We start from the raw sequence: 15,931 nt of genomic DNA on the forward strand, positions 1-15,931 counted from the left end.
AAAACAACCATTTTTAGCCAATCTGCTGCTACACAACACCCACCCTCCCCTCACTGTGAACTCAATAACAGTGGTATAGCAAAAACCGAGACAACACCATGACCCATATCAATTATGACCAAGTAAAAAGCTCCCAAAAGCATCCACATATCCATGTTCTTTTTTCATTTTTTTTGTTTTTCGGTCCATGTCGTTTCTTACTTCCATTTTATCTCAACCTACAGTTGGTCTAAACTATAACACTCCAATACTGTCAGTGCTGGATGAGTGGAAAGGCCTTGAAAATTGACTGATGTCCTTGAAGATTATTTAAAGCCTAGTTTATTTTTTATATGGGGGCATCACCATCTTTGTCAGAGACTTATGTTTAAGACCAAGTCAAGGTCAAGATCAAATGGGCTTAAAACTGCGAGAAGACTAAAATTAGATTAGAGTTGTCTCAAGATTTTAACCGAACAGTGACACTGAGGTCCCAGCCACACTGCTCCACCCAAGACACTCAAGTCGGTGCAACAGTCATGAAGATACTATCATCTTCTCCATTTTGGACTGAGATGCTCAATCAGGGGAGTGGTGGCTCCAGCGGTTAAGGCGCTGGGTTGCCGGTCGGAAGGTCTGGGGTTCAAGCCTAGGTACAAGCTGCCACTCTTGGGCCCTTGAGCAAGGCCCTTAACCCTCTATGCTCCGGGGGTCCCTTACGAGGGATATATCAAGGTCCGTGACGTCGGAGTGAAGTGGGGCCGCCTTCCCGTGGGCTCACCACCTGCAGGAGGGACCGTAAGGGACGGTGCTGTGAGGATTGGGCAACAGTCGAAGGCGGGGACCTGCTTAGACTGCTGCCCCCGTGACCCGAATTACGGATAAGCGGGAGATAATGAATGAATGAATGAATGAATGAATGAATGCTCAATCACTTAAATTAAATTACAGTCTTTTAACAGACAGTGTAAATAATCTAAAATGAACTGTGCATAGCAGCAATAGTCAGTGCTTGGATAGCATTGAATAGTGGTGATACAAATGGCATTTGGCTGATGCCCTTGTCCAGAGAAACTTACAACTGAGCAGGGGAGGGTGAAGGGCCTTGCTCAAGGGCCCAGCAGTGGCAGCTTGGTGGTGGTGGGATTTGTACTTGTGATCTTCCGATTTGCAATTCCTTAACCACTGAGCAACCACCTCCCACGGACAGTCAAAACGAGCGGCTTAAATTGATTTCGTCTTCTTACTATTAGAAAAACTTTTGTTGAGGAAATGCATGGCAATGTTTTTGGTAGTTTGGAATAATTTCTTAGAAATGATTCTTCTGAAAAAAGAAGAAGATATGCACAAAAAGGTTCGGGTACTCCAATGTATTTGGAGACAATAATAATAATAATAGGTATACATTTCAGGTTTGATTTGCACACATTCCAGTTTAAGAGTAAAAGTGCTTGAACTTACAGCAGAAAGCTGATTGCGTCTAGCTGCAAGCTCGGAGTCCATTTAATGTGCAAAATCATAGTTGTAAAAACATGCTGCGGGCAATCAATTGATTTTTCATTTCAGATCTATGATGTTGAAAATGTCAGCAGTTTAATTGAGTAGTTAAAGCTTAGGGTAAAGAGAGGCAAGAAAAAAATGATTGCATGGGGAAGAATACAAAGAAGGGGAAGTGGTGGGGAAGTGGTGTGTCAATGCTGAATTTTTTTTTTTTTTTAGCTTGTATTGTTTTGTTTAAAGATTTGATGATAACATTTGTATTCGATTTGGTTCTTGCCATTTGTCACTTTTGCTAATAATTATTATGACCATGGAAGGCAATTAAATAATAACTGATTATTATGTCCACTTAAGTTTTAGAACTAAATGAATATTCCTCTACCTTCATACTTCCTTAGGGAACATGTCACGCAATAATAAATCCTCAGAAGATTCTGGCTATTGGTTAGTTGAGGGGATGTGTAACAATCAGTTACTGCAGGTCTGCACATCTCCCATATTCTTATAAATTGGTACCAGCACATTCCTTCTCCATTCCTCAGGCATCTTCTCACCTTCCAAAATCTTGTTTAAAAAATCTGATTTAAAACTCAACTGCTATCTCTCCTAAACATCTCCATGCTTCTACTGGTATGTCATCTGGTCCTCCTGACTCTCCTCTCTTTATCCTCTTAATTGCTGCTCTCACTTCCTCCTTACTAATCTACTTCCTGCTTCACCTTCTCCACATCATCCACCCTTCTCTCTCTCACTTTCCTCTTCCATCAGCTGCTCAAAAAACAAGTTTTATCTATAAAATAACAAAACAGTGTATTGTTTAATTTCTACAGGGGAATAAAGTTGATCAGTCGCACCATGAAGTTATGGGAAAGAGTGGTGGAAGCCAGGCTGAGAGAAGAGGTGACCATCTGTGAGCAACAGTTTGGTTTCATGCCGAGGAAGAGCACTACGGACGCAATTTGCTTTGAGATGGCGAAGTATGATGGCGAAGTGTAGAGAAGGTCAAAAGGAGTTGCATTGTGTGTTTGCGGATTTAGAGAAAGCGTACGACAGGGTGGAGAGAGGAGTTGTGTATGAGGAAGTCAGAGACGTATGTGAAGGTGGTGCAGGACATGTATGAGGACGGTTTGACAGCAGTAAAGTACGCAGTAGAAATGACAGACGGAAGTTGGAGGTGGGACTGCATCAAAGATCGGCTCTGAGCCCTTTCCTGTTCGCAGTGGTGATGGTCAGTCTGGAGTCTCCCTGGACTATGATGTTTGTGGATGATATTGTGATTTGTGGTGAGAGTAGGGAGCAGGTGGAGAAGAGCCTGGAGAGGTGGAGGTACGTGCTGGAGAGAAGAGGAATGAAAGTCAGTAGGAGTAGGACAGAGTACATGTGTGTGAATAAGAGGGAGGGCAGTGGAGTGGTGCGGTTGCAGGGAGAAGAGGTGGTGAAGGTGGAGGAGTTCAGGTACCTGGGTTAGCAGTGCAAAGTAATGGAGAGTGTGTTAGAGAAGTAAAGAAAAGATTGCAGGCAGGGTGGAGTGGGTGGAGAAGAGTAATAGCAGAAGTGATTTGTGATAGAAGGGTATCTGTGAGAGTGAAAGGGAAAGTTTATAATATTGTGGACCTGCGATGTTGTATGGTCTAGAGACTAAAATTGACTAAAAGACAGGAGGTGGAGCTGGAGGTAGCAGAGCTGAAGATGTTGAGATTTTCATTGGGAGTGATAATATACAAAATTAGAAATGAGGAAAAGAGGAAGGCTAAGGAGAATGTTTATGGATGTGGTGAGGGAAGACATGCAGGTAGTTGGTGTGAAAAAGGTAGATGTAGAGGACAGAGTAGTATGGAGATGGATGATCCGCTGTGGCGACCCCTAATAGGAGCAGCCGAAAGAAGAAGAGGAAGAAGAAAAAGACCTTGTCCACATAGCCATTTGTCTGTGTGTCGCTTTCAGTCCAAATGAATATAAATCTTCTCAAATCCACATTTTTTTGTTTAATTTCAAGTGCCATTGTTGCTTCATTATGCTCCTGAATCAAACATATCCAATGCTACACAGCACTTTGATATTTTAAAACAGAACCAGCAGTTTCATTTCAATGTCAGTCCCTACAAATGTTTGTGTTAGTCATTTTTAGTTTTGGTCACTTGTATAAAGGTGCTATATACGTACTTGCCAGATGAACATTACAGCACAAACATGATACAGAGGGTTAAGGGCTCAAGAGTTGCAGTTTGGCGATACCAGGGCTTGAACCTTTTGATCAGTAACCCAGAGCCTTAACCACCGAGTGACTAATGATTAGATTAGATTAGATTAGACTCTACTTTATTGTTATTGTGCAAAATACATGTACAGAGCCAATGAAATGTTTTTAGCATCTAAACAGAAGTGCATATATGGCCTATTTACAATAAATAGCAATATGTAACTGAGGGTATGGATCCATATGTACAGGGGTGAGAGAGATTAAGGTACAGTAAGGTGCAGTAGGCAAGTATGGGGGAGTGGTGGCTCCAGCGGTTAAGGCGCTGGTTTGCCGATCGGAAGTGCATCGGGTTCGAGCCCCGGTATCGCCAAGCTGCCGCTCTTGGGCCCTTGAGCAAGGCCCTTAACCCTCTATGCTCCGGGGGTCCCTTACGAGGGAAATATCAAGGTCCGTGACGTCGGAATGACGTGGGGCCGCCTTCCCGTGGGCTCACCACCTGCAGGAGGGACCGTAAGGGACGGTGCTGTGAGGATTGGGCAGCAGTCGAAGGCGGGGGCCTGCTTAGACTGCTGCCCCCGCGACCCAAATTACGGATAAGCGGGAGAAAATGAATGAATGAAAGGTGCAGTAGGTAATAATACACAGATGCACGTGTATATAGTCTGAATATGTGTATTTTACTTATAGATGGACTTTAAATTATAAGTACAATTTGTATTACTAATGTGCTTATTTCTGTAAAGTGACTTGTGAAACTGTGAAAATGCATTATGCAAATAAAACTGAATTGAATTCAGCATTTCTCTTTCAACCTTTTCTGCAACTCTAACCAGTGACCCAGAACAGTTAAGTTTATTCAATACATAATTATATTAATAATCCTTGTATAGATAATTAACCTGCATGTCCACTTTGCTACTCTTCTACAAATAGCATACAATTGTGTAGTATCAAAGGTTTCTTTAGGAAGTGGTAGCAGTGATAAAGGTGTTGGACTTCTGTGTGAGTTGTTAGTTCAAATCACAGCACCACCAAGCTGCCACTGTTGGACCATTGAGCCAGGCTGTTAACTCCCAACCGTTTAGATGTAAATCACTCTGGATCTACAATATGCCATAAATGTAAATGGGTTTGTTTGTTTTTTTACCAAAGATGGAATGCTGGGAACTACAGCCAAAGCTAAGAAAAATGATACATGCTATGAGAATTGTTAGGTAGCAGATGGAGCATTAGCAAGTGCCCCAACTGATGCAAATATTTTCTACTGGCCACAGTCTATTGCAAAAGGATGTGTTTCATGTATATGTGTGTGAGCAAAGTATTCCATCCCATAACATTACATAATTCTACTCAATGCCCCTTTAAGGTTAGCAGGTGTAAGCGACCATATGAGACATCACAGATAGTTGTGCTCCGCCAGCAAAATATAGACTTGATGGCTCAGTGAACAGAAAGTTCTTAGCCTGGAGACACGCAACATTATGACGTCCTTCTATTGCACTTTAGCTTAGCAATAAATACATGCTGATAAAAAGGTACTAAAACGAACCTTTTAGGCAAGAAATGCTTGTCAGCTGACTGGTACACATTTTATACCTTTTACTTAATGTAAGAGAATGTAGTGTTTTTTTAAAACTCATTAAACGTTTATAACTGAACTGTGAGATTCACTGTTGGGCGTTCGAGGGCACATTTCAACGTTTTGCTTTCATGGTGTACATGGCTTGACATACACACGCATGCTCACAATGGATTTCACTGTTCACCTCACTTTAAATAATTTCAGGCAGACATCCAGGAAAAATGTACCCTCCTGAAATTGCTATTCAGTGTATAGGAGGATGTTCCTGCTGGAGTCACACCTATTACAAAGAGATACTCATTCACACAAATGCAGTGTCAGCTTATTACTAATGCACACAGATACATAGGTGCACAATGGAAGTGTTCTTTGTGCAGACGGGCTCTATTTAATTTGTGCTTGCCAGTTTTGTCACCTGATAAAAATGCTGAAACAGCACAGAAGGGGAAAAAATGCCAAGAGCAAGAAAAAACATTTGGTACCTATGTGCATGCTTGACCAGTGAAATGAATGATAGAGTTATTGTAGACTGATCATGTGTTACATACAAATATGCAATGTTTTTGTTTTAAAATTGAATCTATGATGAAGTCTGACATAATAAGTATGAATCTGTTATCAAAATGGTACTCCCAAATCTTGTAGAAACTTGCAGCAATAGTGGGAAGAATACATGCAAATTGGAAAATCACTGTTTTAACAAAGTTTATTTGTTAAAGTGAGCGAAGAAAGAACAAATCAAAGAACATGAGCAGGAAAAAATAGTACTAAGTGTAAGAATAAAGCAACACCTGTCACTACTATGATTCGGTATAAAATAACAAATTGAAGCCTTCAAAATGCTCATGAAAACAGAAAACAAAGACTGATGCTACACTGCTGTTTTATATGGTCTTGTCTTCTCCATGAGGTGAGGATTAAAACTGCCCTTGGCCCCACCCAAGGGCCAAAGGCATTCAAACCCACATTCTCCTTCAAACACTAACATGAACACAAAGAAAGTCACCAGCAATGATCTAGTTCTTGGTGCCACCCTGCTCACAACAGAAGGCTTGAAGCTGTACTGGCCAGTCTGCTTTTAGGCAATATGCTCACTGGAGTGCAGAAATGCTTCAACAGTGTTTAAAACTGCATTGTATGAAATAAAAATGGCAGAACTGTAAGGCAGCACCAAGACCAGAGAACAAGCTTACAACTAATAGCTCAGGAAGGAGGTACTGGGCATCTCAGCAGAGTTTGGGAAGAGGAGTGACTATGGCTATACTCAGTTCAATACTAACAGTAGTAGTGCCAAGCCCAAGTACCAGCTCTTAAGTGACCTCTGTTCCTTTAATCTCCACTAATCAAGAGCATTTGAACTTATTAAGGAGACACTAGGTATCTGAACAGAATTTCAGGAGAGAAATGGCTACAACCACATTAAGTGAACGCTTAGAAAAGCAGTAAAGACACCACAAAGGAGCTGGTGAAAGAACTTGTATGCATTAGCCATGGTATAGTGGTAGGCTTCATGACACTTTTAAACTCTCTCATCTTCTCTGTGATGGTAAAAATCCACCATCACTGCTCTAGTTAATAGCCCACCTCTTTGGTCAAGTGCTGTTTTACCATCTACACCGAAAAAGCTGAAGCAGCAGGTTTGCTGCCAACATTCTGAAAACGAGGCATTGAGCATCTCAACAGGGTTTGAGAAGAGGAGTAGCTATGGCCAGCAGTTGTGTGCAGACACCCAAGTGATCTCTGCTCCTTTAAGGGTGGTTTTAAATAAATAAAAAGGTGCTATATGTAGATAATATCTGGTTTTGTATTCATATTCACATTCAACTCCAGCATAATGTGTTGCAGACACAGATAAAAAAAGATCACAATGCTGGATTGGTGCGAATGAAAGAATTTGTGTTAGCCGTGGTTTAGGGAGATGAAACATGTAAAGATTATACAAAAGGACAAACCAGCAACAAAGACACAGGCCCACAAACAGATACAGCTCTTACTGTGTTCTAGGAAGATGTGGGATCTGGGTCCATATCCATACCCACAACATTCCTCCAGCCCTTCAGCTTTTTTGGCGTGGATGGTAAACAAGCACTTGACCGAAAAATGGGGCCAAGAACTAAAGCAGCGCTGTTTGCAAATTCTTACCATCACAGAGAAGATAGAAGAGAGTTTCAAAGTGTGCTGAAGCATACCAGTCAACTTCTGCATTGTTGTTGCAGCATTATGTTTCGTATTATATTAGCATGGCCATAGCCAATTCTTTTGCTGAAACCCTGCTGAGATGCCCAGTATCTCTTTCCCAAGGTGACAGAACAGTGTAGCTTTAAGCAGTAAAAGAAAAGAGTGGTGTGCACGTCCCTATCATCACAGAAAACATGATTAAGTTTAAAAGTATGCCAAAGCCTGGCAACCCGCTTGCACTGAGTCATGCTTTGTCATTAGAATATGCTGATTTTAGTTTTTTGGTTATGAATTTTTGTCCTGGTCTTTGTTGGCAGTTGCACTTCTCTAGCTGGTCCATGTCTTTGTCATTTTCTAGATTTTACAATGCGCTTTATCACCCAAGAAAAATCATGAACAACAAGTTGTGAATAGCGAACAAGCACTTGATTAAGGGGTGGGGTTGAGAACTAGAGCAGGGGTCTCCAATCTTTTCCAGAAAGGGCCAGTGTGGGTGCAGGTTTTTATTCCAACCAAGCGAGTCCACACCAAATTCTACCTGTTCAAATCTAATGATCTTCATTTTCAATGACTATCAGGTGTGACCATTGGTTGGAATGAAAACCTGCACCCACACTGGCCCTTCCTGGAAAAGATTGAAGACCCCTGAACTAGAGGGTTGCCGGTGACTGATTTTAGAGTCCAAAAAGCATCCTATTAAACAATGCTCATTTGTTTGGTTTGTTCATCAGTGGTTTCTTTCACTAAGCTTTCCTTTATTTGTGGTCTTGTTGTTGTTTACATTTACATTTACATTTGCAGCATTTGGCAGACGCCCTTATCCAGAGCGACGTACAAAAGTGCTTTGAGTCTCTAGCGATGAATAAATCTACACTGGTACGCAAGATTACAAACTTAATATAAATAAAACTCTTGAGTTTGTGGCTGATGGTAAAGTTAGAGGAAACCATTACTATTACTACTTCTATTACACCATGACAGGTAGTATTAAACTGTGTTTGCCTTAAACATGCTTAAATTTCTATTATCTCTTGTTTTGTAAGGAAAAGAACATTAAAGAAGCATTCATGTATCTCTTCAAGCAGTTTGCCTGAGAGTAGACTGGACAGTGTTGCTTCAGGCCTTCTGTTGTGAATAGAGAACAAGAATTCGATCAAGGGGTAGGGCCAAGAAAAAGAACATTGCTTGTAGCAAATCCCTAACATCAAAGATATCATGGTAGAGTTTTAAAGTGTGCCAAAGTCTGGCAACCTGTGTGTACTAAATCATGCTTTGTCTTTAGAATCTACTGATTTTTCTTTCTAACCTTATGGTTTTGGCTTTGTTACTAGTTTGTTGCAGTTCTATGGCTCTGCTATTTTCTAGATCTTCCAATACCAATCTTTCTTTACCACCCAAGTGAAATCATTAACAACCCTCTAAAGATTTACTTTTTCAGATAGCTTGAATCAAATCCTTACCATCACATAAAACACGAGAGAGTTTAAAAGTGTGCCAAGGCCTGGCAACCTGCTTGTACTGATCCATGCTTTGTCTTTATAAAACTTTCTTTCGGCTTCTCCCGTTAGGGGTCGCCACAGCGGATCATCTGCATGTTTGATTTGGCACATGTTTTTACGCTGGATGCCCTTCCTAACGCAACCCTCCCCATTTATCCGGGCTTGGGACCGGCACTAAGAGTGGCTGGGGTTGGTTCCCTGACCGGGGATCGAACCCGGGCCACAGCGGTGAGAGCGCCGCATCCTAACCAGTAGACCACCAGGGGCTTTGTCTTTATAATATATAGATTTTTTCTTTTTGGTTATGAGCTCATGTTCTGGGTTTTGTTTTCAGACCCTTTATTGCAAATCACGAGCACCCGTATAGATTTACTTTTCTAGACTGTGAATAGTGTACAAGCACTTGATTAAATAGTGGGACGAGGAACTTGAGCTTTGCTGGCAAATCTTTACCATCACAGAGAAGGTGAGAAAGTTTAAACAAATACAACTTAATGCAAGGGTTGGGTATTCGGAAGGTCGATAGCAAAGGATGGAAAAATAAAAGCCACAGGATTCACTGAGAATTCAGCAGCTTGAAGCTCATCAAGCAGCAATACTCTATTTTTTTGCCCTATTCCTTGGTCATGCTTTACAAGTGTTCTCTGCCATTATTTTGTGAAAGATTAAGTGGGCATCTTAGCAGGGTTTGAGGAGAGGACTGGCTATCGCCATGTTCAGTTTAATGCCAACAATAGTGGTGCAGAAGCCAAGCACCAACTTTCAAGTGACCTCTGCTCCTTTAAGGGTGCTTTTTAGCAAATGGAAAGTTCCCATATCTGGGAAGAGGTCTGGGTCTGTTTCATATCCACATTTACCTCCATCATAATGTGTTGCAGAAACAGAGAAAGAAACATCACAATGCTGGATTGGTGCAAAAGAAAGAATTTGTGTTGGTCATGGTTCAGTGGGATAATAAAACATGGAGGATTGAACAAAAAAGGGATTTCTGTGAACAAACTACAACAGCACAAACCAGCAACAAAGACCAAAGTCACAGACCCACAAACAAATAGAGCTCTTACTGTGCTCTAAATGTAAAACATGGACCAGCACAAGCAGAAAGACTTGGCACACTTTTAAACCCCTTTAAGGGTGGTTCTGAACAAGTGAAAAGGTCTCAAGTGTGTAGGATTTAGGTCTTTATTCATACCCACATACTTCTCCAGCATAACAAGTTGCAGAAACAGTGAGAAGAACGCAAACAAATGGCAAAAACTAAAGAAAAAGGGTGTTAAAGTCCATAGGAAATGTAAAGAAAATGACAGAGCTAGAAAACTGGCTAAGCTGACCAGAGAAAGACAATAGTATACTTTAAACACCAACACAAACAGATTGAAAGGCTTCAATTAAAAGGCTCTGTGATGATAAGTAATTACCACCAGCAATGATCTTAGCCCCACCCCTTTATCAAATATTTGTTCACTATTCACAACAGAAGGGTCCCTGGTGGTCTATTGGTTAGGAGGCGGCGCTTTCACTGCTGCGGCACGGGTTCGATTCCCGGTCAGGAAACCAACCCCAGCCATTAGGGTTGCCAAGCCAGTGCACTCTTAGTGCCGGTCCCAAGCCCGAATAAATGGGGAGGGTTGCATTAGGAAGGGCATCCAGCGTAAAAACGTGTCAAATCAAACATGCGAATGATCCTCTGTGGCGACCCCTAATGGGAGAAGCCGAAAGAAAGTTATTCACAACAGAAGGGTTGAAGCTGTCTAGTCTGCTTTTAGGCAGAAGGGTGCAGGGATGCTTTAACTATGTTCTTTGCCATAATCTTTGGAAGGAGACACTGGGCATCTACGATTTGAGGAGAGGAGCAGCTATGGCCACACTCAGGTTAATAACGATAGTGAAGAAGTGGTAGTGGTTTTCATATCCATATTCTCCAACACTACAAAAAGTTGCAAAAACTGCAAAAAGAATCCAAACAAAAGGTAGGCTTAGTGCAAAAGAAAGAAAATATTTGTGTTGCTATTGGTTTAGCACAATGGTGGGCAATTCATTTTTGAGAAACCTGAATTGTTTCACCAACAATAACTTGAACTTTATTCTGCTCAACTTTCTTCCATTGTAAAATGCACTTAATTATATATTTTGAATAGCTGGTACTGATAATCGGAAGAATAAATATTAAATATTAGGGTGGTGTATAGGTCAAATGAGAAAACAAAAACAATTATTGAATTAATGCAATTTATTTTTAACCTGTTAAATGAAAATAATTGACCGGCGAACGTTTGGAAGGCTCATTCAAGTGAATGGAACGTTCTAATCTACAGTTTTAAGAAGAGCCGTGTAATAAATAATATTATATTATGATCATTATTATTTTCGGGATCTACAGGAAATTTTTCAAAGATCAACCACTGATCTAGGGCAATGAATTCCAGAATTTTTTGTCTTATGCCTTTTGCCTTGGCACCATCACTGGAAAACTTTCTTGCCTCCGCTACAGACTTAGTGGGCGTGCTCGGATTGAATTTTCTTCTCTGCGCCGCATTCTTCTCATATTTAGAATGCCAATCGGGATGTTTGGATTTCAGGTGATAAATTAAACCCGACGTGGAGAAACTCTTTGCAGATACACCCCCTCTTGGAATTTCAGCATTGCGTGTTTTGCAAATCGCTATCCGTGGGTCTTTCTCTGAGATACCGAAATAAGTCCACACCGCAGACATGTTGGCTCTTATCCAGATAACCGTGTGCTGGCTGCGCTTTTTAATTGCGTCATTACAATTGTGTTTCGGCTGTGTTGTTTTTCGGTGATTTAGGTATTTCGGCTAAAAATTTTCGGGGGCCGAATTTTCGGTGCATCCATATAATTTAGGATTGGCCTCACGCGGGCCAACAGGGATGTACAAAGGGCCGGATGTGGACTTTTTAAGACCTCACATCTCTGAACAAAAAAGAAACCTGCTTCAGCACACTTTTAAACTTCCGCATCTTCTCTGTGATGGTAAGGATTTGGCACCACCAATGCTTGAGTTCCTGGCCTCACCACCAGCTCCTAAGTGACCCCTGCTCCTATAAGGGTGGTTCAAAGCAAATGATCCCATAAGGTCCCATAAGTGGGTAGGATCTCGGTCTGTATTTATACCAACATCCAGTGTTGGACAAAGTACACATAGCATGTGCTTGAGTAAAAGTAGAGATATAGTAGGTCAAATATTACCCTAGTAAAAGTAGATGTGTTACTTTAAACTTGTACTTGGGTAAAAGCACAAAAGTATTTGCCTTCAAATGTACTTAAGTATCCAAGGTACTATGATTTATTATAGCTATAATGTTCCTATCATATTTTTTATCACAAGACTGTTTGCTTGATCAACTTAGTTTATGTGATACTCTAATGTTATTCTTAGCGCACCAATCTATTAATAGAATGATTTTAATGATCGAACCCGGGCCGCATCCTAACCACGAGACCACCAGGGGACCTAGAGAGATATTAGCATATATTAAACACAAATGGACTGCTAGGCTTTAAAACATTTTTAAACTCTCTCTTTTCCCCTGTGATGGTAAGGAGTTGCTGCCCACAGTGTTCAAGTTCGTGGCCGCACCCCTTGATCAAGAGCTTGTTCACAATTCACAACTGAAGGGCTGTAGCTGCACTGTCTCAGGCAATCTGCTCAAACAGGTTTCAATTCAATGTTTCAACAGTGTTCTTTGCTATAATCCGGAGAAGGAGGATCTCAGCAGGATGTTTAAGGCGAGAGGCAGCAGTTTAATAAAGCAGTCTACATTCACTGCAGAAACAACAAAAACTAAGGTATACATGGACATGCAAAATAATTTGTATGCGTTGCCCTTGGTTTTTAAGGATGCTTTAAAACACTTTTAAGCTCCCCTATCTCTTAACAAACACCAAATATACAAGCTCCAAAAAAAAAAAACCACTACTTATCATAATCTAAATGCAAAACATGAAAAAGCACTTGTTCACCTTCCACAGCAGGAGCATGACTGTCCAGTCAGCTCTTATGCAATCTGTTCCAAAATATACAGAAATGACACTCTGAGACTGAAATGATGCAATTGAGAGTATTCATTAATCAAACTGAGAGAGAGCAGTGGAAATAGGAGGTGTACTGGGAGTTCTAGAAAAAACATTGGCAAAGACTGGAATGATGCAAAAGAAAAAAATCAATTTGTTAAAGTCAAGGAGTGGTGGAATGATGAACTACATTGGGAGCACTAGGATAGTGAAAAGCAACAGTGGGTGGTGTGGAGCAGGTATAGCAGGAAACAAGAAAGTAGTAAAAGCCAAGGCTCAAAATAAGGTGCATCGAGTGAGTATTGTAAGTATACATGATAACAATAAACATGACCAGAAAAAAAAAAAAAACACCACAGGTTATACTGAGGATACAACACCTTGCATCAACCAGTTCTCAATTTCTTAGACATTTTTAATCACCTACAACAGATAAGTGAAGCAACAACAAATTCAGCTTTTAGACAATCTGCTCAAAAGCACTTCAAGTGTTGTCCACAAATATCACAAGAAGAAAGCACCAAATACCCACACAAAAACAAAAAGACATGACTGTAAATAACTAATTAATAGCTCCACTAGAGCCAAAACCTTATACAGAAGCTCTGAAGAAAGCTACTGAAGGTTTTAAACATATACTTCAACAAAAAGCCACTTTGGAAGGATTGGGACTTGCTATAGATGCTGTTAACGATTACTGTTGTCACAGTTAACGAGTGAGTATCCAGAGCCAAGGCCAGCGAGCAGACAAATAGGCTAAACCGACCGTCACTTAGGGTTCACCAAATTAAGACTGTGTCTGTCTTCCAAGAGAAACCAAAATGTAGAAATCCTCAGAAAGTCTGTTTAAGTTTTTTAATTAACATTAAATTAAGTAAGACTAAATGAACAGCCAGCACCTCTGCTATAAAATATTTAGTGTCCAAAAATAAGTCTATTCAGTCAGTCATTTGACTATTATAATCAGTTTATTCCATTAATTATTATTTATAGACCCTTATGGCCCTACACCCACCCTACTTTCTTGTAACATTTCCAGATTTCATCACAGATCTTGCTACTTCTTTAGACAAAGTGTTAATTTTTGTCAACTTAAATATTTATGTTGATAATCAGGAAGACTCCTTAAGAAGAGCAGTTCATTTTAGATTCAATAAAAAATGTATCAGAATGTTATAGGACCCACTCATTTTGGTGGACAAACTTCACTTCCACAGTGAAGCTATCTTAGAACGTTATCTCTTTCTCTGCCTCAGTCATAGCATAAGTATCTCGCCACGCTACCGTGTTAAGTGTGCATTTATTCATGTGCAAGTTTTATCAAAAATCTTCCAGAATTATCGACATTTTTTAGACCACCATCTGACCCCGCAGAGCTCGACTGGGCCACTGAATGCCTATAATCAACGTTCCGTTACACTCTAGATGATGGAGCTCCCCTAAAACCAAAATGATCAGGAAGAAAAAATTAGCACTGTGGTATAATGATCATACGTGCACCTTAAAACAGACCACTCAAAATAAATAACCCTGCAGACAACACTATCATTATAACACACTATTAATTACAAAGTTTTACTCCTGTTCAAGAGAATGACTTAGTTTAATTTATTTCCTCATCAAAATAATCAACTTGTGTTCTCAATCCCTTGCATACAATCAGTTCATTCATCATTCCAGAAGTAATTGAACCCTTTCTAAAAAATAATCAACTCTTACATCAGCACTGGTTATGTACCTAAAACCTTAATAAAATCTAAATAAACTGGTAGCTATCAACCATCTAATTAAGAAACCTGACCTTGACCCTTGTTAGCTGTCCAACTATAGGCCAATATCAAACCTCTGCTTCATTTCCAAGATTCCAGAAATGATTGTAGCACAGCAGTTCTGCTTACACCTACTTAGGAATAATATTTTTGAAAAATCAGTCAGGATTTTGGCCTCATCAAAGCACAGAGACCTAACTAGTTCAAGTGGTAAATGACCTGTTATTGCACTCTGTCATTGTTGTGTTTACCTACTTGTGTTTTCTTGTGTTACTCTAAATGCAGTCACCATTGATCATAATATCCTTCTTGCTAGGCAAAAGAATGTTGTTGGAATAAAGGGAACAGCTCTTTCCTGGCTTAGGTCTTATCTGACTGATTGCTATCAGTTTGTTGATGTAAATGGTGAGTTCTTCACACTCTCTGAGGTAAAGTCTAATGTTTTTCAAGGATCTGTCTTAGGCCCTTTGCTTTTCTCTTTATATATATATGCTGCCTCTGGGTGAAATTAACGATAAACATGGTATTAGCTTCCATTGCTATGCTGATGATACACAGTTGTATATTTTAGCAAAGCCAGATGAGAGAGATCAGCTTAAAAATGTTGAGGAGTGTGTAAAGGACATTAGACAGTGTATACTTGATAACTTCCTTCTGCTCAACTCAGATAAGATAGAAGTTCTTTTACTTGGACCACATGCAGCTAGAAGTAAACTTTCTGATTACGTAGCATCTTTGGATGGTGTTTCTGTCTCAGTGTGTACAGCAGTCAAAGACCTTGGTGTGATTATTGACCCTAGTCTTTTCTTTGAGGCTCACGTGAATAATATTACCAGGATCGCCTTCTTTCACCTTAAAAATATTGCTAAAATTAGAAATATGATGTCATTACAGGATGCAGAAAAACTAGTTCATGCTTTTGTTACATCTAAATTAGACTACTGTAATGCTGTACTGCCTGGGTGTTCAAGTAAGTGCGTTAATAAGCTTCAGTTAGTTCAGAATGCAGCAGCAAGAGTCCTCACTAAATCTAGAAAATATACACTGGCTCCCAATTCAATCTCGCATTGATTATAAAATACTACCACTGACGTATAAAGCACTTAAAGGTCTCGTGCGCAGTATCTGAGTGAACTTCTGTACCAATATGATCAAAAGGGTTCAGGCTATTTGTTGGTACCGCAAATAATG

The 15,931-nt window shown here is 40.2% G+C and overlaps 1 protein-coding gene across 1 annotated transcript in view; it reads right to left on the reverse strand.

Annotated features, from left to right (window-relative positions):
* Positions 1–15,662, reverse strand: part of LOC310731577 (uncharacterized protein) — a gene marked incomplete at its 3' end in the record, with an annotated part of 134,216 nt that extends 118,554 nt beyond the window's left edge. Inside the window, exon 1 of the mRNA XM_083551233.1 lies at positions 15,536–15,662. The remainder of the gene's footprint in view (positions 1–15,535) is intronic.
* Between the last annotated feature and the right edge of the window lie 269 nt (positions 15,663–15,931).

Source organism: Silurus aristotelis, assembly GCF_946808225.1.
Source record: "Silurus aristotelis genome assembly, chromosome: 9".
Taxonomy (NCBI): domain Eukaryota; kingdom Metazoa; phylum Chordata; class Actinopteri; order Siluriformes; family Siluridae; genus Silurus; species Silurus aristotelis.